The sequence below is a fragment of the Cyprinodon tularosa genome, unplaced genomic scaffold (assembly GCF_016077235.1).
Source record: "Cyprinodon tularosa strain WSP-4 unplaced genomic scaffold, ASM1607723v1 ctg1574, whole genome shotgun sequence".
NCBI classification, from domain to species: domain Eukaryota; kingdom Metazoa; phylum Chordata; class Actinopteri; order Cyprinodontiformes; family Cyprinodontidae; genus Cyprinodon; species Cyprinodon tularosa.
Window position 1 is genome coordinate 2444 of NW_024038410.1, and position 20625 is coordinate 23068.

At 42.1% G+C, this 20625-nt stretch overlaps 1 long non-coding RNA gene across 2 annotated transcripts; it reads right to left on the reverse strand.

The window, feature by feature from the left end:
- Positions 1 to 17347: 17347 nt before the first annotated feature.
- LOC119780216 lies at positions 17348 to 20384 on the reverse strand. 2 transcript variants are annotated; one of them, XR_005280360.1, is made up of 5 exons: positions 19168 to 20384; positions 18951 to 19071; positions 18710 to 18788; positions 18490 to 18626; positions 17348 to 17970 (listed from the first exon to the last, which is right to left on the reverse strand). It is a non-coding gene; the product is annotated as an uncharacterized LOC119780216 (long non-coding RNA). The 2 variants fall into 2 exon arrangements; XR_005280359.1 differs by having other exon boundaries at positions 19153 to 20384.
- Between the last annotated feature and the right edge of the window lie 241 nt (positions 20385 to 20625).

A 20625-nucleotide genomic window follows, 5' to 3' on the forward strand; every position in this document is an offset into this window, starting at 1 on the left:
TGATGATGTGACAGACTGGAGATGTATGAAATGCCTTTTTAACTGTTTATCGGGGCCACTTCCTGAGAGGTGAGCCAGGGGGTAAGCAGCTACCTTCTGTAACCCTAAGCAACTTCTCTGATCTGGTTAAGATTACAATTTCTATAAAAAAAAACTTCATATAATTTATGAAGTGTTATTTAAAGAGTTTGTCCCAAGTGATCTCTTTACAGGAAAAAGAACCAGAGAGAGAAAGCTCCTAGGTGTAAACACAGGGAGCCTCTCTCTAACAAATGGTGTTTCCGCCTGGTTGTTTTTTCTTACACAATGGCTGAACAGCAGAGCAAAGTATTAATGTTTATTAATCAAGTAGAAGTTTAAATCCTACTGTTTAAAAACACTTAATCACATTTAAATGTCAAATCATTCTGGCTTAAATATGTATATAAATGTTCTGTTTATCAGAAGATGTCCCAAAATTTTGAAAATTTATGTTTAAAAAATAATTCTCTTATCTTATGCAGGCCAGTTAGTTATACGTCAGCCTGTTCACCTAAATTCGGCCAATCATACATCAACGGTCATCTGTCAATCAAATTATTTCGGTCATAGTATCTTGATTCATATGTCGCAGCTAATATACGCAACAGTTGAAATAAGAAAAATTTCCTTTCCCATTGAGTTTCGTCCCAGTGTTCAGATGGACGTCTGTGTCTTCGGCATTCGTAGAGCTAACAGAACTGGCAGCGTTGTGAGGCAAGGGCTCAAACATGTACGGCTGTAAGCCTTCTACACCAAACCAAGCTTCTGCTGCTCTGGCGTCCTCTTCCACAACATCTTTGTCCCCGCTTTCCTCCTCTAAATAAAAAATGGATGACAGAGGAGACTCATCCATGACCTCCGACACTAAACTCTCCTCCTCTTGCATGTTTCCGCTGTCCATAGCGTTCCTTGACAGTGTCGTTTCTAAGTCACCAGTTTAGTGCTACTTGGTCCCAATATAATTTCCCATTGGGAACCTACTAGCACTAAGTTGCTAACTGGTTAGCAAGATGCTTCCGACAAACCGGCTACAACCAAACTTGCTTAGGAACCTTCCGCCACAACAATCCTTCATCCTCCTGATAAACGACCAATCACATTCACTTTATTCACTCGTGTAAAGTCTCCACCACTCGGGAGAATTTGGAAATGCAACGGTTGGAACAGCTGCTTCCTTACGACTTTCAACTAGTAAAAGTCTAAAAGTACAATTTTTAAAACTACTTAAATTATGAAAGTGAAAGTAATGTGGGAAAAATGTTAAGGATAGAAGTTTTCTTGCGCCAAACTATTAAAGGAGCATTTTCTACAATTCTGGATGATAACTTCCTTATACTTCATTTTCTTAGTTCTATAACTAATGGTAATAGTGTCAGATTTAACTGTACATCATCTTGAAAACTATTTATTTTGGTACGAGGGAAACAACAAGTTGGGGCAGCACCGAGTTCAACGACAAAGAAATAAATTTTAGGGATGAAACAAATCATTTTGATGGGTTTTTTTTATATATATACTAACAGGCCATAATGAACATGAACTTAAACCAAACTAAAGTAACAAGTCTATTTTTGACAGATAAGGAGGAGAAAGCAGAGAAAATGGCAAAATAATGTAAAGAGTAGAAGTAAAAAAAAAAAAGGCCCAAAAAAGAATTACTCCAGTAAAGTTAATATAGCCGACATTTCTACTTAACAAAGGAACAAAGTTTTTATGCTTATATACTTAAAATATTTGTTAATGTACGTTTGGTAATGACGTCAAGGATTTTTACGAAGGGCAAGTGGCTTTCACATTTCATTTGCCCAGAAATAATTTTTACTTGCCCAGTATAATGTCTCATAAATATAGTTCCTAATATTTATTTTTGTATAGATATCAATGAAACATATTTGTTTTTTAAATGTTTTTTTGTCTTTCAGCATTTTTTAAGTTTCCAGGTTCCTGGTGTGTATATGCATGCGTCAGATAATGAACTCAAGCCTACATTACCGTGTTAACATGCTTCTCATCCTTCCTGCACATTCTTTTCAAACTAAACTTTGCTTTAAACTGTTGTGTGCTTGGAAAAATATAAATTGTAATGTTAAAAACCTAAAAAAAACTTGAGAGGTAAAAAACTTACACTACCACTACTCACCAATTTAACATGTTTAGCTCTATAACATTTAATGCACCACTCCAATGTCTAAGAGAAAAAATTTAATGAACATTTTTAATGTATGACCACTGTACAGAAGACTGCCATATGATAGAAATATTTACACTGTTTGCATACAGTTATTATTATTATTTTCCTAATCCTTGACTGATCATTTTTAATCTAGCATGTATTACAGTATAGATTAAATTCATCATCCAGCTGCTGCTCTGCAGAATTCTCCAGAATTCAGAATTCCCCAAGAGCTGAATCACGCCATCTAGCGGGCAAATGCAATGAAATTTGTATTCTCCCGACAAATAAACTACTTGCCCCGGGCAATCGGGCAATGGTTAACATCAAGCCCTGAGGTTTCTCTAGTAACTTTGACTCTATTTGCATTAATTAGATGGTGATGAAAAAGCTGGAAGATGCTGTTGTGCAAAAATGATATCCTGCAGATAATGAATAAATTATTAACTAGAACTGGAGTTATATTTAATTATTTAACTTATTCAAAATCGGAGGTGAAACCAGTTTAAGGTTCTTAGTTCAATAATTGTAGCTTTAATTTGCTTACTTACCAGGGTTTATGCCTTTCACCTCTGGATGGTTCCTGGACCAGCTGTTAAAATCCAGGTATCCATACCAATTTAGTGACCTAGGCTATGTTATCAGCAGAGCTATTAATTATTAATCAAAAAACTATTTATCCCTGTTTATTCACACTGTTACTAAAAGAGGGTGGATCTGGCCTGCCTATATATATATATATATATATATATATATATATATATATATATATATATATATATATATATATATATATATATATATATATATATATATATGTTAGGTGTGTGTGCGTGTATGTATATATGTCTGTATGTGTAGAACACTGTTAAACAAACAATTCTTGAACACAAAATGGATAATGCAGTGTTGGTAAACCTGGCAGAAATGGTCAAAGTTGGCAGCGGCTGCACAATTAAACCTGAGGTTTTTTGGGGTTTTTTAACCCGCAGTTTAAAGTTGTTAATTGTTAAAACACTGTTTGTTCACAGCACAGAAAGCAACAGTGAAACAGAATAAAAGACAAACAAGTCACTCCTTCCTTATGCTGCGTTCACACCGGACGTGTCTGTTGCTTCATTTTTGCTGCTTGTACCAGTTGTCTACCAGTTGTCACCGTGCAGCCAGAGCAGCAAAGCTGCACGGTGCACGGTGCAGCTCTTCTTTCTAGGAATCTGGCCACATTTATTAGTCCTCCAAAACCCTGACCACCCAGGGTGCAGACCAGGAAGCAGAGTTGTAGTTTAACACACATCTCTGCAGCTTCTCTACTGTTACCCACTCTTTACTCCATCCAGACAGTGTCTTGCCCACGACCAAAATCTAATAAATTAGCAAAGATTCCCAAAGGAGTAAATCATGATAATCTAATTAAAATCAAAATAACTCCAATTGGGGAAAAAGTTAAAACAATTAAATGCGGTCTGTTTAACATAAGATCGCTTTCCTCTAAAAGTCTACTAGTTAATGACTTGATTTGTGATAATCACATTGACTTGTTTTGCCTTACAGAAACCTGGCTGCAGCAAGAGGATTATGTGAGCATTAATGAGGCAACTCCTTCAAGCTATTTAAATTTTCACATCCCCAGAAGTTCTGGGCGAGGAGGGGGAGTAGCAACAATCTTCCAGTCTGACTTACTGATTACTCCCAAATCAATTAATACCTACAACTCTTTTGAACATTTAACCCTTAATTTCCCTGATCCAAATTTCAAGGCAAGAAAACCTCTTCTTTTTGTAACTTTGTATCGTCCACCAGGTCCTTACTCTGAATTTTTAGATGAGTTTTCAGAGTTCCTTTCTGATTTGGTATTAAATACTGACAGGGTCATCATAGTGGGAGATTTTAACATCCATGCTGACATTGAAGGCGATAGCTTAAGAGCAGCCTTTAATGCTATCTTAGACACTATTGGCTTTGTTCAAAATGTGAATAGTCCCACGCATTCTCATCTTCATACTTTGGATCTTGTGCTGACATATGGCATAGAATGTGAAGAAATAACAGTATTTCCTCACAACCCTGTCCTCTCTGACCACTTTCTAATAACCTTCAGGATTACTTTAACAGAGTTCTCCTCCCCCAAAAGAAGGTTCAATTTCAGTAGATCTTTATCAGATAGTGCAGTTATAAATTTTAAAGAATCTGCTTCACTTTCTCTCTCCTCTGTGTCGCTGAGCAGTGCTGCAGAGTGCAAAAGCTTAGCTTATTCCCCTTCACAGGTTGATGATTTTGTTGATGGGGTTGCTAGTTCTCTGCGTATTGCCTTAGACAACGCAGCTCCTTTGAAAATGAAAACCGTTAAAAATAGAAAGCTTGCTCCTTGGTTTAATGCAGAGCTGCGTACTTTGAAGCAAAATGCTAGGAAACTGGAGAGAAAATATCGCTCCACAGGCCTGCGAGAGTCCTTCCTAGTCTGGAAAAATGGTTTACTGCTGTATAAGAGGACCCTTTGTAAAGCAAGAGCAGCGTACTTCTCCTCATTAATAGAGGAGAATAAGAATAATCCTAGATTTCTTTTTAATACAGTTGCCAAACTCACCCAGAGCCATAGCTCTGTTGAACCGTCCATTCCACCTGCTCTTAGCAGCAATGATTTTATGGGATTCTTTATCTCTGTTACAGGGATATGTACCTAAAGCTTTTAAGGTTGCTGTAATTAAACCTCTGCTTAAGAAACCGTCTCTTGACCCAGATGACTTTATAGACCTATATCCAATCTTCCTTTCTTATCCAAAATTCTTGAGAAAGTAGTTGCCAAACAAGTTTGTGATCACTTCCACCATAATGAACTTTTTGAAGAGTTTCAGTCTGGCTTTAGAGCTCATCATAGCACTGAAACAGCTCTGGTGAAAGTCACTAATGATATTCTCATGGCCTCAGATAATGGACTTGTATCTGTGCTCGTCCTGTTGGATCTTAGTGCTGCATTTGATACAGTTGACCATAATATTCTTTTAGAAAGACTTGAATATTTTGTTGGAATTAAAGGAACAGCACTAGACTGGTTTAAATCTTATCTATCTGATCGAATTCAGTTTGTTCATGTTAATGATAGATCTTCAACACGCTCAAAGGTTACCTGTGGAGTACCACAGGGATCAGTGCTAGGACCAATTCTCTTTACTTTATATATGCTCCCAATTGGTAGAATTATTAGACAGCATGGGATTAATTTCCACTGTTATGCTGATGATACCCAGCTATATCTGTCTATAAATCCAGATGAAGCTAACCCATTACATAGATTACAGGCATGTCTTGAAGACATAAAAACCTGGATGACTCTTAACTTTCTGCTTCTGAATGCAGACAAAACAGAAGTTATAGTCTTTGGACCAGAGTCTCTGAAAAAGAAACTGATTAGCCAGTCACTTCATTTGGATGGGATTAAACTGATTTCAGATAATAAAGTAAAAAATCTTGGTGTTATTTTTGATCAGGATCTGTCATTTAAATCCCATATCAAAGAGGTTTCTAGAATTTCCTTCTTTCATCTGAGGAACATTGCAAAAATTAGAAATATCCTGTCCAGGGGTGATGCTGAGAAACTAGTCCATGCATTTGTTACTTCAAGGCTGGACTATTGTAATTCTTTACTATCAGGAAGTCCACAAACTGTAGTTAAAAGCCTTCAGCTGATCCAAAATGCTGCAGCCAGAGTTCTAATGAAAATTAAAAAGAGAGATCATATCTCGCCTATCCTGGCTTCTCTTCATTGGCTTCCTGTTAAATCAAGAATAGAATTTAAAATCCTCCTTCTCACATATAAAGCCTTAAATGGCCAAGCTCCATCTTATATCAGAGATCTGATTGTTCCTTATGTTCCTAACAGAGCACTTCGCTCTCAATCTGCAGGTTTACTAGTGGTTCCTAGAATTTCTAAAAGTAGAATGGGAGGCAGATCTTTTAGTTATCAGGCTCCTCTCCTGTGGAACCAACTACCAGTTTTAGTCCGTGAGGCAGACACCCTGTCTACTTTTAAGGCTAGGCTTAAAACTTTCCTTTTTGATAAAGCTTATAGTTAGGGTGGCTCAGGTTATCCTGAGCTATCTCTATAGTTATGCTGCTATAGGCTTAGACTTTTGGAGGACATAGGGACCCCCATTTCATCATTCTGCTTCATTCTCTCTCTGTTCTCCTATTCTGCAGAATCTGTTAGTTCAATCTCTAACCTTCTGCTCTCTCTGCTTTTCCTCAGAGTAGCTTTGCCTCGTCTGTTCCTGTTTGGCTGTGACGTCATCCTGGAAAGAAACATCAGCTGTGCTGCTTCTATCAACACCCTTGTTTATAGATGTTGGAGATCGGCCTGTTTTCCAGTGTGGTCCTGTTTCTCTGACCGTGACTGAGTGGATGTGCTCTCTTCGTCCTCTGGCATGGGAGCTGCCTTGGAGCTCGTCTGCCTGGCTGTGTGTTTCCTGGACGGGGCCGCCTTTTACAGCTGCTTTTTGTATCTCTGCTTCTGTCTCCTTGAACCCCAGTCGGCCTCGGCAGATGGCCGCTCACACTGAGCCTGGTTCTGCTGGAGGTTTCTTCCTGTTAAAAGGGAGTTTTTCCTCTCCACTGTCGCTACAAGCATGCTTAGTGTGGGGGATTGTATTTGAGTCAATGAGTCAATGCAATCAACTGGTTTTCCTTAGATAGAAAACTTTGTATCAATTTGACTGTATGATCTGGTTGAACTGTAAAGTGCCTTGAGATGACATGTGTTGTGAATTTGGCGCTATATAAATAAACTGAATTGAATTGAATTGAATTGCAAAAGTGGGTCTGACGTTGGGCGGAGCTACTCTATCCTTTCTTTGCCTTGCAGCTATATTTGCTGTGATCAGTGGGAATAAAGTAGTTTAAATATATTTTTAAGTGGGAAAATCCACCTGAAAACTTAATCAGTGCAGTCAGTTCATTCAGATTACCATCCTGCCTTCCAATATTATTTCTGTCGGAGCCACTCAGACCCCCACATTCCGGTGGTGCACTGTCAGTAGTATTCCCATTCAACAGCAGCCTCTGGCCCCGTCGCCTCCTTGCGGTTCGCCGTGGCGGCTGGAAAGCGGTTTTCATGTACATAATCCAAACTGCAGGCACCAGGATAATGAAAGCAAACACGCTTTGTTGGCAGGTTTCAGCATTTTAAGTTATTTTTAAGCGGGCACAGGGCGGATCTAGAAAAATATTTATGGGGTGGCGTGAGGGGGGGCAGGAATTTTTGAGGGGTGGCAACATGTGGCATTTGTTTACACTGAATTTAATCACAGTTATCACAGTTTGGTGAGAATAGTATGTAGAGTAAGTGTTTCATGTGAAACAGTTCATATTAGAAATACATCGTACAATGTGATCTCACTTAATAGGAGATAGAAGAATGATAACACTGCTTCTAGAGGGGCATTATCACAGGAAAGGTATTAAGGTAAGACACAGGCGCTGAGTCACAGATGTGTGAGATTGACTGTCAGAGAAGAAACTATAAAAAAGAAAAAGTTACCCATCATAGATCTATGGACTGAGCTGTACTAAAGTGAGCATAAATACACATTAGAAATAAAAGGGTCAAGGCACCCAAACAAGGTACTGGACATCTATGTATTGGTTACTCTGAGCACACATTTACCACATTTGTTCCTCAGTAACTTGTCATACAGCAGTTAAGGCAACATGAAAGGGACATTTCATGCATGTAAATATGCTGTAGATAGAGCTGCTGTATCAACAAATCAACAAAAAGGCAGGTACGTTACATCAAAATCTCCACAAATCTGAAAAGAAGCAACAACAAAAATTAATTTTGCTTCCAGTCTGAAAAAGTACAAACATTTTGTGAGTAGGTTCACACGGGTCATTTCTGGATAGTTTCATACTATATATAGAAAAAAAAGAAACAACAACACTGCTTCATATTAAACAAGGATTTACACCAGTATTACATTTTTAACTTTACTTTTAATACTTTTGGTTTTATCAAAGGAAATATTAGCCTCATGAGACCATCCTGATCTTGCGAGCTTTCAAGGTTTCACTCCCATATCAGTCTGGAGACTCTCCGTTAAAGAAAATTTGAAGCCGTTCACCAAACGAACATCCAATCAGCGTTGGCTTTGAGGCGGGTTGAGGTGTGACGCAACGAGAAGCGCCACAGTTCAGTCTAAAGAACATGGCGGCTTCAGCCGATGAAACTAGCGTTAGCGTGGCTATCGAGCAAGTTTTATCAGAATTACAGAGTATTTCTTCACTGAAAGAAGTTCAAAACACTGCTCTGGAGGCCTTTCTCAGAGGAAAAGATGTTTTTGCTCTTCTCCCGACTGGTTTCGGCAAGAGTAGCCTGGTTTGTGGTTGTGTTTTCGTCGTCGCTCTGTTAGTACGTCATATGCTTCGTTGATCTTATTGGTTTATTTGGCCCATCTATCACCAACATAGGCCAATCAGCAAACCAGTATTTTCGCCCCTTCCCAAAATTACTTCAACGGAAGGTTTCCAGATGGATATGCGGAGCAAATTCAGCAAATCCATCTGGCGGAGTCAGGTTAAGAAAATATCAGATTTTCTCTGGTGCCAAAACAAAATGTAACATCTCTGTAAAGGCTCAGCAGAGAGCATAACATAAAGTTGACATGACTATAACAGCTGAATGCGGCGATTTCCATTTCAATCTGAAAAACTCACACAGAGAGAAAAGATAATTAGAAGAATTTATTGATAAGAAAGTATAGTCTTTGGCGCTCAGACCTCGGCAGGAACATTCATGCTGAATTATGCTTTAACATGCATGAGTAGATGAATGTGAATAGGGATGTTCCCCCCGGCCTGAAACTGGTGGTGGTTTAATCCGAGCTGGTTGACAAGGTGATCTGCTGAGCAGAATTGTGGGACTAGAAGACTGAGGGAGCTGACGCCGGGGCTTCACTCAGACTCGGGATATAGAGGTCCTGCTTGCTGATGCAGGTACCGTGAACTGTCCATGATGAGCAAGCATGAAGCGACAGTGGAGAGGAAAAACTCCCCTTTGGGAAGAAACCTCTGGCAGAACCGGGCTCAACATGGTGGTCTTCTGCCGGACCAATGCGATGAGACGAGGGATGGTGACAACTGGGATTAATACTCTCTGATGAGGTTGAGGTGAAGTCGTGTCATGAAGGACGATTCAGCTGCGATGGCGGAGAAGGGGATGGAGGTGGGTGAATTGTCGTCTGAATCGAAATCCGACATTGCGATTGCAGGATAGCGGCTGGGGTGAGATTTGAGGGAGTTTATAAAGTGGAAGCAGGACGCTGATTGGGCTTCGTGGTGGAGTAGTTCGAAGCTGATTGGCTCGCTTCAGAGACGGATCAGCTTCTGATTGATGGAGGTAAGTCAGAGTTTCTTCTATTGAACTTCCGCTAGAGCTTCATTTCAATCTGAAAAACTCACACAGAGAGAAAAGATAATTAGAAGAATTTGTTGATAAGAAAGTATAGTCTTTGGCGCTCAGACCTCGGCAGGAACATTCATGCTGAATTATGCTTTAACATGCATGAGTAGATGAATGTGAATAGGGATGTTCCCCCAAAAAGCCGAGGTCGAGGCCGGAGAGTCCGTATGCTCGTAGGGCATAAACTAGGGACAGAATAAAGAATGCGTAATGAAATGCTGAGAAGGTTTGCGAACAACTTACCGAGCCAGGTTGTTGATGAGGATGGCGACCACGGTTGACGCCGAAAACTTACCGATGATGATTTACCCATGATGATGATGATGAACCCATGATGATTTGATGATGATGATGAACCCATGATGATGATGATGAACCCATGATGATGATGATGATGATGATGATGATGATGAACCCATGATGATGATGATGAACCAATGATGATGATGATGAACCCATGATGATGATGATGATGATGAACCCATGATGATGATGATGAACCCATGATGATGATGATGAACCCATGATGATGATGATGATGATCCCATGGTGATGATGATGATGAACCCATGATGATGATGATGATGATCCCATGATGATGATGATGATGAACCCATGATGATGATCATTAACCCATGATGATGATGATGATGATGAATCCATGATGATGATGAATCCATGATGATGATGATGAATCCATGATGATGATGATGATGATGATGAATCCATGATGATGATGATGATGAACCCATGATGATGATGATGATCCGATGATGATGATGAACCCATGATGATGATGATGATCCCATGATGATGATGATGATCCCATTATGATGATGATGATGATCCCATGATGATGATGATGATCCCATGATGATGATGATGATTTACCCATGATGATTTACCCATGATGATGACTTACCCATGATGATGACGATGATAACGATGAATCCTACGGATGACGATGATGATGATGAATCCTGCGGATGACGATGATGATGATGATGATGAATCCTGCGGATGATGATGATGACGATGATGATGATGACGAAAATGTATCCCATTATGATGACGATGATGATGAATCTTGCGGATGAGTCTGAAAATGAATCTTGCGGATGAGTCTGATAATGATCTTGCGGATGAGTCTGATAATGATCTTGCGGATGAGTCCATATAGAACATATAACATGACGGGATACAGACACATGACGAGACGCAGACATGGTGCATATTGATGCATTGAAAATGCATGCAAAATGGCGTAAAGGATGCATGACGAGACACGACGAGACACAGATAGGGAGCATGTGATGCATCAGGGAATGAATCTTGCGGATGAGTCTGATAATGAATCTTGCGGATGAGTCTGATAATGAATCTTGCGGATGAGTCTGATAATGAATCTTGCGGATGAGTCTGATAATGAATCTTGCGGATGAGTCTGATAATGATCTTGCGGATGATTCTTGCGGATGATAACATATATGAACAATTGATGCATTAGGAAATGCATGCTAATGGTGTCAAAGATGCATGACGAGACACAGACCAGACATGACGTAAAACACAGGAGAATGCATGTAATCGCCTGACATAAAGGTGAGATTGCATGAATGCGAGCCAGAATGAAGACAGCATGAATATAGCAAGGAAACAGCATGGAAGACTGCATGAAGCAGGGAATAATGAAGAAAACTGATAAGGAGTGGGAGTAGAAAAATGAGTTAGAGGATGGTCGTGATTAGGTCAGAAAATTATGAAAATGAGTTGAACCACCACCAGTATTTGTAATAGAGTTACCTAGAGGCAGAGAGAGCGCTGAGCTGCGAGAATTGGTGAGAATTCTGGGCAGATGAATGAGGTATAGGCTGATGAACCATCGGCCCAGAGCTGAGGGAAGCCTCAGAACCCCGCAAGTAGCTGCGATGCAGCTGCTCGGTCCAGAACGAATGCCCAGATTATCTACTAGAGGGAAGGCCACATGATTCTAAGAGTATCCTGAGGTGGTGAAGGAACCATGAGTGGATGTAGGTAACCCTTGGGCGAAATGAAAGTGCTTAGAATGCCTGAAACATGATGCGCCGAGATGATGAAACGTTAGTGACTGCTGCCAGTGATGCTTCTGATGAAGGGCATGAGAGACTGGGAGGAGGAGTGACTTTATTAGTGGCTTCAACTACTACGAAGTTATCGCAGTGGGCGGACGCGATTCCTTCCCAAAGCCCCACGATGGCAAGCTAGCTAAGGGTAGACCTCACACAAGCAGATAATTGGGTGTGAATAAAGAGGCCATGAACCCGCGAACCACCTGTCCTGAAGAACCCTCCAAAACCTACGGATGCAGCATCCGTAAAATTTTGGAGCATGGCAGGAGATAGATAATGTCGACATAGAAAAGAAAAATTTCGTTCCAATTTAGAAGCAGTCTGACCAGGAGATCCGAACGGCAGCCCGTGTCATCCCGTGTCTACTCTCCCTGTGACCCCTGGCTCCCTCGCTTTGCCCCATTCGGTTTTTCAAAACTAATCAGTCTCAGTCGCTCTCGCGTCATCTTGTGCTGCATTCACTGCAGTCCGACATTGGAAATTAGCGGTCTTAATTCTCAAATTATCCATAATTTATAAGCCTCGCCACCCCTACAGCCAACTGGGGTGGCAGCAGGGGTGGCAAGGCTGTCATTTACGGTGGCATTTGCCACCCTATGCCACCCCAGTAGATCCGCCTATGGGGGCTCTGTAACGATCTTGGTTCTGTTGTTTTTCTCTAAGTTTTCAGTTTCAAGTTTAGCCAGTTTTTTCCTTGTTTACTAGCTTTATTGGTGTGTCTGGATTCGTTTAAGTTGCTTAGGTTTTTCTGTCTGTCCTCTGTTGCCCCCTTGTGTTCTTTTCCCTTGGCTTCCTCATCAGCTCTAGTCACACCTGCTTCTTATCAGCTCATTAGTCCTACCTTTGTTCAGTCAGCCATAAATACACTCCCTCTGCAGTCCATCTTTGCTGGTTCCTCGTCTTACCTTTTCTCACCCTGGCTCCTTGATGGTTTTCCCCTGATGTCTCCATGGTTCTGGTTTGTGTTGGATTTTTAAGTTGGATTTTTGGATACCTGTTTTTGCTGCCTGATCTTTCATTAAACCTTTTAAGAATTCACCTCTGCCTGTCAGCCTCTGCATTTGGGTCCTCATAAAAACCTCCAAACAAACCGTGACAAAAGTAAGATGTAAAGCCATGTAGCAGTATCTTTGCTGAACGGCTGGATATAGATCTTATGTTCAAACTTCCCCCTCCTATACACCCTTTCCAGCTCATTAAAGGGAAGCGCAAGAAGTTGGGCTGTCCCTGGTCCTCCTCCTGGTGGGAAGTTCTTGGAGCACCTCCTGAAGGAGGCTCCCAGAGGCTCCCAGGGAGTATTTTTTTTTTTTTTTTTTTACAGTGTCCTGTCTGGCAAGGTGGCAATAAGAATAATTGTCTTGATGCCAAAAGGAGCCCAACAGATTTTACTTTCACAAGTGTAGCGGTATGGCAATTGCCATACTGCTCCACTTGTTTCATGTATATAAATTGCTTTATTATAATTATGCAGGGAGTTTTACAGTTCATATGGACACTGCAATGTAAGTAGAGCAGAAAAACAGAAGAAGAAGAAGGAAAAAGAAAAAGAAAAAAAAAGGACAAAAGATGAAAGAAAGAGGAGATAGCAAGGAGACAATGACAAAACATTTTCAGTCTGCTTCATCACCTGCAATGAGATGAAAAAAAAGAACAGCACAACCAAAAGACATGGTACGAGACATACAATAAAGCAAACACCTTGAAACTATTGCTAAAGTAATATTATTAAGTCTGACATGTACTCTGTGTTACCTGAAGACATGAATGTGGGGTTTCTGTTTGGAAGTGAATCTCTAAGTACCTGAAGCCTAGCACCTGTAGTTGTTTGTGAGGGTGAACTTGTGCATGAAAAGTTTTAACCATAGAAAAAATGCTCAATAGTGGTTGTGGAGAGCCGGAGAGGCACACCCCCCAGAGCACCGAGTCCAGCGCCGGGAGACCCAAAGCCCCAGGCGCCCAAAGGGACCCCAGAAGCGAAGGCACCAAGGCGGGGCCAGCCAAGGAAATCAGACCCCCACCAAGGGAGGAGGAGAGACAGCCACGAAGAAGCCCCCCAGCCACCGCCATGCCGGCGCCCCGGGGAGCCGCGGGGACGAGTCCACGGGCCCCGCCGGCAGCCGGCCACCCTGAAGTAGGGCAGGGCACCGAACACCAGCCCCCCCACGGCGCCGACCGAAACGCCCCAGCCCCACAGAGCACCGAAACGCGCCCCGCCCCCCGGCACCAAGCCCCGGCGACCGGCCGCAACACCCACCGCGACCGCACCACCCAGGAAAAACACTCAGGTGGCCCCGCCGGCGGCCGGGGCTCACGCGCATCCGCCGCGAACCGGCCGCGAGCGCCGCGGGACCCCCCCAAAGCTCCCCTGGCCAAAAGTGCAGCCCCACCCCACCAAGACCGATGCACAGAATCAGCCCGAGAGCAGAAAAGCCACCCGGCGCAAAACCGCAAGAAGAGCAGACCGCAGCCGGCGCAACCACCACCCCCCCCCCCCCCCCCCCCCCCCCCCCCGGCAGCCCGAGGGGCAGCACAAAGCCACAGCGGAGCGAACCACGCCGCTCCTCCACCGGACGAAGCCAAAGCAGCGCAGCTCCGCCGCCCCGCCGCCCGCACCAGGCCCTGACACGCCGCCAGAGCAGCTCCGCCGCCCCGGCCCCCCAACACGCGCCGGCCATAGCCACTCCAAGCCCCCACCCGCCCCGCAGCCCCACCCGCCGCGATCAGCGGGAACAGAGCAGCCCCGCCATGCCTCCAAGAGGGAAAACCCACCTGAATACCCAGCCAGCGCAGCCAGCCCATCCAAACCGGCCCCCCAACACCACCCCCGCCGGAGCCGCCCGGACCCCCACACACCAGCGGCGCGCCGCCAGCAGGACCCCCACCCAGCAGGCCCGCCCGCCCCCCCAGAAAACAGACATGCCAACCCCCCCCCCAAAAAAAAAAAAAAAAAAGGGAGCCCCCACAATGCGACAGCGGACACCAGACACCGACCTGCCCGCAACCGCTCCCCCCCACCGAGGAAGAGAAAAGAAGAAAGAAAAAAAAAAAACGCACTTGGCTTTGAACAAAACGAACCATGTCATCTTCAAAAAGCAGAGACAATATCTGCTGGTTCACAAACTGGACCCAACTGGCCCTTGGCTACGCCTACAGTTCCTATCCATAAAAGGTATGAAGAAGACCAGTGACAGAGGGAAGCCCTGCCAGAATATAATTTGACCTGAAAAAGCCCAGACAACAGCGGCATGTACAGTGACAGGATGGCCCCATGTTAAAGTCGAAGGGAAACGGCTGTTCCAAATCGTTGCATTTCCGATTACTCTTATTTCTTATTTCAACTATTGCGTATATTAGCTGTGACGTATTAATCAAGATGCTATGACCAAAAAAAATTGATTGACAGATGACCGTTGATATATGATTGGCCGAATTTAGGTGTACAAGCTGACGTATAACTAACTGGCCTGCATAAGACAACAAAAACCCCACAGATTTTAAGACAGGATCTTTCATTAAATAGAAATTTTCTAGATTTTGGGACAATATAGTCTGATAAAGAGTACATTTATATACACATGTAAGCCAGAATGATTTGACAGTTAAATATGACTTCCCTACGAATTTAAAGGGCACTTGACTGTGAAATTTAAACCACTTGATGATTAAACCTGAACTAGATCAATCAATACTATGCAGAAATTCGGGAAAATACACAATTTGAATTTAATTAAATCTTTATTATTTTTCTTTTTGGAAAAAAATCTGAAAACTGGAAACTTTCTTCCAATTATGAATACATCTGAGTTTGAATACCAAGAAAAAAGGGCAACTTCATAAGACACAAATTATGATCACACAACTAGTGTTAGTTTTAACCCCCTTTTGTCTTTAAAGTATCAAAAACATTCAACAGGGATTTGTTCCATACTAACATGTTAATGTCATATGGATGTTGTTGAAATATGAAGGAGTTTTTGTTCAATGGTTATTAATGGAGAAGCTGTTATACTGCCATCTGCTGTGTCTTCTGAGTACTGCAGTTGTATTGTACCGTTCTGAAAAACTAAATATAGCACACGCACGTTAAAACGCCTGTTCTCTCCAGATGTCATTACAGATTTTTTAGCAACTGTATATTTTCTGTTCACTAAAAATGAGCCACTGGTGCCGTGAAAAAAAGAACAAATAAAAATCACTCTAGGAGAGAAGTTTTTAGACAGCTGGAGATAGGCACCAGGACCCAGCTTGGGATAAGAGAGACAGAAAATGGATGGATGGATAATCTCATCTTTTACTTACTGACCTTCACTGGTTTGTCCATGCAAAAGTCCTAGTTTTTGTCAGGAGGATTTTACTTTACTAACACTGCATTTTCACCTGACATTTATAAGCATCATTACATGCCTTTTAAAAAAGACTGATAGCTGTTTTTTTGGCTGTTAGGTTTATTTGTTCTGCAGTAGGCTACTTCCATAACTGACCACGACAAAACAGAAGTGTTGGATTGACATGGCAAATTATATGATATATTATAATAACTGAAGAAATGCAAATAACTTTATTTGCATGCAGATGAAAACATTAATATTTAAAAGAGGTAGGCTGTATTATATTTAAAAATATATTTTTTCATAAATCTGACTTCAAGTCAGACATTTTTTAGTTGAGCCTGAATGTCAGAAAATGAGTCTGTTCTTCACATTGAGAGTTTTCCATACACACCCTTGGTATTTGCTGGGATAGCCTCTGAAACAGGGGTCTTCAAGGTTTTCCAGGCCAAGGACCCCCAAACTGATGGTGAGATGGAGCAGGGACCCCCTAATTATATATAGTATGAAAATGTGTTAACAGTTTCTCAAATTTGCACCATTCATAATATTCGAGTAATATTACACTGCACATGCATGAATTGTAAATGTCAGGGTACACATTTGAGCTTTGTGTGATACACATTAGTAAATTGAGATGCACAATTATATATCTTGTTGTACACATGTGGATCTTTTTGAGACTGATTTGACTCCATTTTTATCTTTTCTAAGACCAGTTTTAATGTGAGTGTAGGATCATCAATCCATTTAAATCCTTTACCCCCTTTTCCTCTGATAGAATATAGAGTCTGAAACATTAATTAGATGGCGTCTGTTAAAAGGAGTGAGCTATGCAACCCTGAGGGACCAAGTATGTATAGTTTAAAGAAGGAAAAATCACCTTTGGAGAAAGTTTTGTTTGAATTGAGCAAAGCTGTTTGCCTTTGGGTTCATTTAACATTTAGTTCCTACTATCTTCCTTTACATTCATCTTTAATTATCCTCCCATTTCTGTTTGTTTTTCTTTGTAAGGCTTAGTGTTGATGTGTCCTGTCTGCTTTGCTGCTTAACTCCCAGATTGTCTATAAGGTCATTAAAATCAGAAGAACTGCAGGAGGAACGTCTCACTGTCCTTTTGTAGAGCTAATTAGTTTCGACCCTGCAAGGTGACAAGAACAATTGTTCTATTAACATGTTGTCAGGTCAGACCCCCCAACAGAGAAACAATAATAACCACCTATCTGCCAAAGCGCTGTACTATAGTAATATTAAACTCTTGCTCCAGTTGACTTCACTTTTGTTTATTTATAAAGAACCAATTTACAACCACTTATTTCAAGACACTTTACAAATAAAGACAAAAAGATCCTGTTCACATGACTTCAATCAAACCTTTATTATAGTGAGAAATAACATGTGAAGATAGAACGACAGGAAGCATCCTTCAACAGAAACAGACCCAGTAGGGGAATTTATTATAATCCAGTCTTGTAAAATAGAAACAAGTCCCAGCAAATGTCATCTGAAGGCAATTTACATGACAACTTTAATACAAAAACATGTAACAGAAAACAACAGAAACACAGAATCAATTAGAAACACAAACATACAGTCCAGCCCAATCCTATTTACAACATGGTAAAAATAAATTCAGCTTATTATGGCGTTTAGAGAAATGTCTTCAACCCGAGGAAGCTCAGCTTATCACATCCAGTCTTTAATTTTACAGCAGTCCTTCCTCCTGAGCAGTGAAGTGGTGACAGTAGAGAGGAAAAGCAGCTTTAAGCAGGAAGGAACCTCCAGCAGCTCCATGTCAGCGCCCATCTACTGCGGCCGAGCGGGTCTTTAACAGGACAGCAGACGTCCAACAGACACAGAGGCGCCGGTCCAAGGAGCAGATGACCTTATCTGGAAAAGAAGAACAGGAGTTAGTGAACGAACACGCTAGTCTGTGACATTTAAACACATGAACACTGGGAGAGGTGTAACTTTGACCAAGAGAAGAGGGAAACACACAGGGGGAAGCTAAAGTTAACAGAAGCCATAACTGTAGAGAATGGATGCTTGGAGAAAATGCCTGAAAATGCTGCAAGTCTTCAGTCGGTCGTTTCTCTGCTTTAAAAAGTTCTAAAAAACCCTTCAGAGATCAACCAGGGGGAAATTCTCCCATATTGGATCAGAAGCTGCTTCCTAACTCTTTATCTGTGGTCTAATGGAAAAGTCAGAACTTCTGGTTCTGGTAAATTTTGGTTACAGAGATTCAAACGAAGGTGAACAATTAATGATGGAAAGATAAAGATTAAAGGTCAGACCACCTTGATGGGATGGTTGTATCTTTTAAATCTGTTTGTTCTGGATCTGTTTTTAATATCTCCACCAATACTGATGAACATCTGGAAGCAAAAAAGGTTTGTTATCTTCTCTTACTGGGTGGAGCAGACTGATGGTTTAGCTGCAGGGTCGTCAACGTTTTTCAGTCCAGGACTCCAGCATGTTGGAGAGAAATAGAGGAGCCATGTTTCTCCTCCTTAGCTGTCTCTGTGCTCCGTCCTCTTCTTCAGCTCCTTCATCAATGAAAGCAAAGCCTCCTCAGAGTCTGAAACTGTCTGCATGTGATGCTTCTCTAGTCAGATAGCAACCAACATACCTCCAAACACGTGTGGATGGACTCTGTTCCAATGTGATCCGGCTGCTAGAAAACTGCTCCCATGTTCAACCTGCTTTCCCTGCAAAAAGAAGACAAATGAATTTCCTGGAAACCAAGTTTAAATCTGGGCAGGATGTTGTTTTCATCATAATCTTGGCCTTTCTGTGTTTCAGTGACTGTTAGCTTTTAATCAGGCCTGGGAAGCTTGAGTTTTCGGTTTGTGGTGTTCATAAAGTCTTACTCCATGTGTTTTCTGTTCCAGTCTTTCTCTGTGCCGTCCTCAGGTGGGGACTGGGAAGCTCCTCACCATCCTGGATGTCCCGGTTCCTCACAGAAGTTCTGCTTTTGGACGTCCACAGTGTCTGAACATACATGAAAAAATAAGTGAGGCCACCTGAAATGTTAACTTTCTATTTAAAAGATGGATTATTGTTGCTCCTTACTGAACATGCTCTCACTCTTTGTAAAGGTCAGCAGCCCAGATGATCCTCCTCTGGTTTGGTCGCTGCAGATCTCATCAGCATCTTCTGATGGCCCAAAGCTTGGAGAGGCTCGGTCCAACATGGGATTCAAAAAACACAGAAGAGGTCCACTGCGGTCAGAACAGGCCTAGATCATATGAAGAATATTTCTGCAGAGGGTTCCTTTCCCTCAAAGTAGGCCTGAAAACTAACTGACCAGAGGAACATCTAGAAGTAGACCAAGTCGCATCTGAAAGCTGTTTCTAACAGTCGGCTCCTCTCACAACCCAAATCCCTACATCAGTCCTGTCCTCTGTCTCAAACTGCTCTGAAATCAGTTTGTCCCTCCAAGCATCGTCTCTTTACCTTCTCACCAACATCGCAGAGACCAGTTCCACTGATGACCACCACAAGCTGTGCCACTGTTCCATTCTAGATCCAGTTTGTCCCCAGCAGCATCGTCCTACTCTAGATAATCTGTCTCCACTACAGCCTTGGCCCTCTGCCTATAGACTTTAGGTGACCTCCATTTTTAGACCTTTAAGATTTTTCTTTGACCTCCTTTGTTGTCCTCAGCAGTGATGTCCAGCTGCTCCTTGGATTGGTTTGCCTCCTTGTGGTTCATCTGTTTTCAACCAGGATTCATTTTTTGTCTTTTGGTGTTTTTATTTTTTGTTCATTTGCCTCCATGCTGTGTTTCTTTTTTTCAAATCTGGTTCTTTTATCAATCCTTTGTTTGTGTTGCCTTCTGTTAGCTGGCAGACTGTCCAGCTCTGACATAAGATGTAGAGCATGCTAGATTATGTCTGCCTTAGCCAGCTCTCATGTTCCACACCTTTTTTAAATGGTTGTCATGTCCTCAGTGCCTGCTCAGATGTCAGTGCTAAACGAAATTTCTAACATCTAAAACTTAAATCAAAATCTAGCAGCGGGGTCAATAAAAGCCACGGTGCAAGACGCTACCTAAGGCATCCCTAGACCTGCCAGATCCTGCCAGAATTCCTCTTCTTAAACATCCCTGTCATGACAAAGCCTCTTCCAGGGGAGCTCCTCTTCATCGTCTTCCTCTCTTCTCCTCCTCCTGGAGAAGCGGTCTTCTTGGCACTCTAGGGACTCTTCTGGCTCTTCGTGGTTCAACGGGAGTCTGAAGTCGGGGGGAATCCTCTGGGTGAACCGAAGATGTGGGGGAAGGTGGTCATCTTCTTCACCAGAAAAAGACCTGACTTCATCAAAATCATCATCTTCCCCCTCAAAAGGCCACATCTCCGCCTGCTCATACTCGTCCACCACTACTCCTTCCACTTCTACCTCCTCATAGTCAACCCCTATTTCTTCTACTTCTATCTCCTCATTGTAACCGAGGAACGGTTCTGTGACAATATGAAAAACATATTCAACACCTTGATCCTCTATCCAGAACCAGGGCTCCGGGTCAGGATCAGCTGGAAGTGCGAC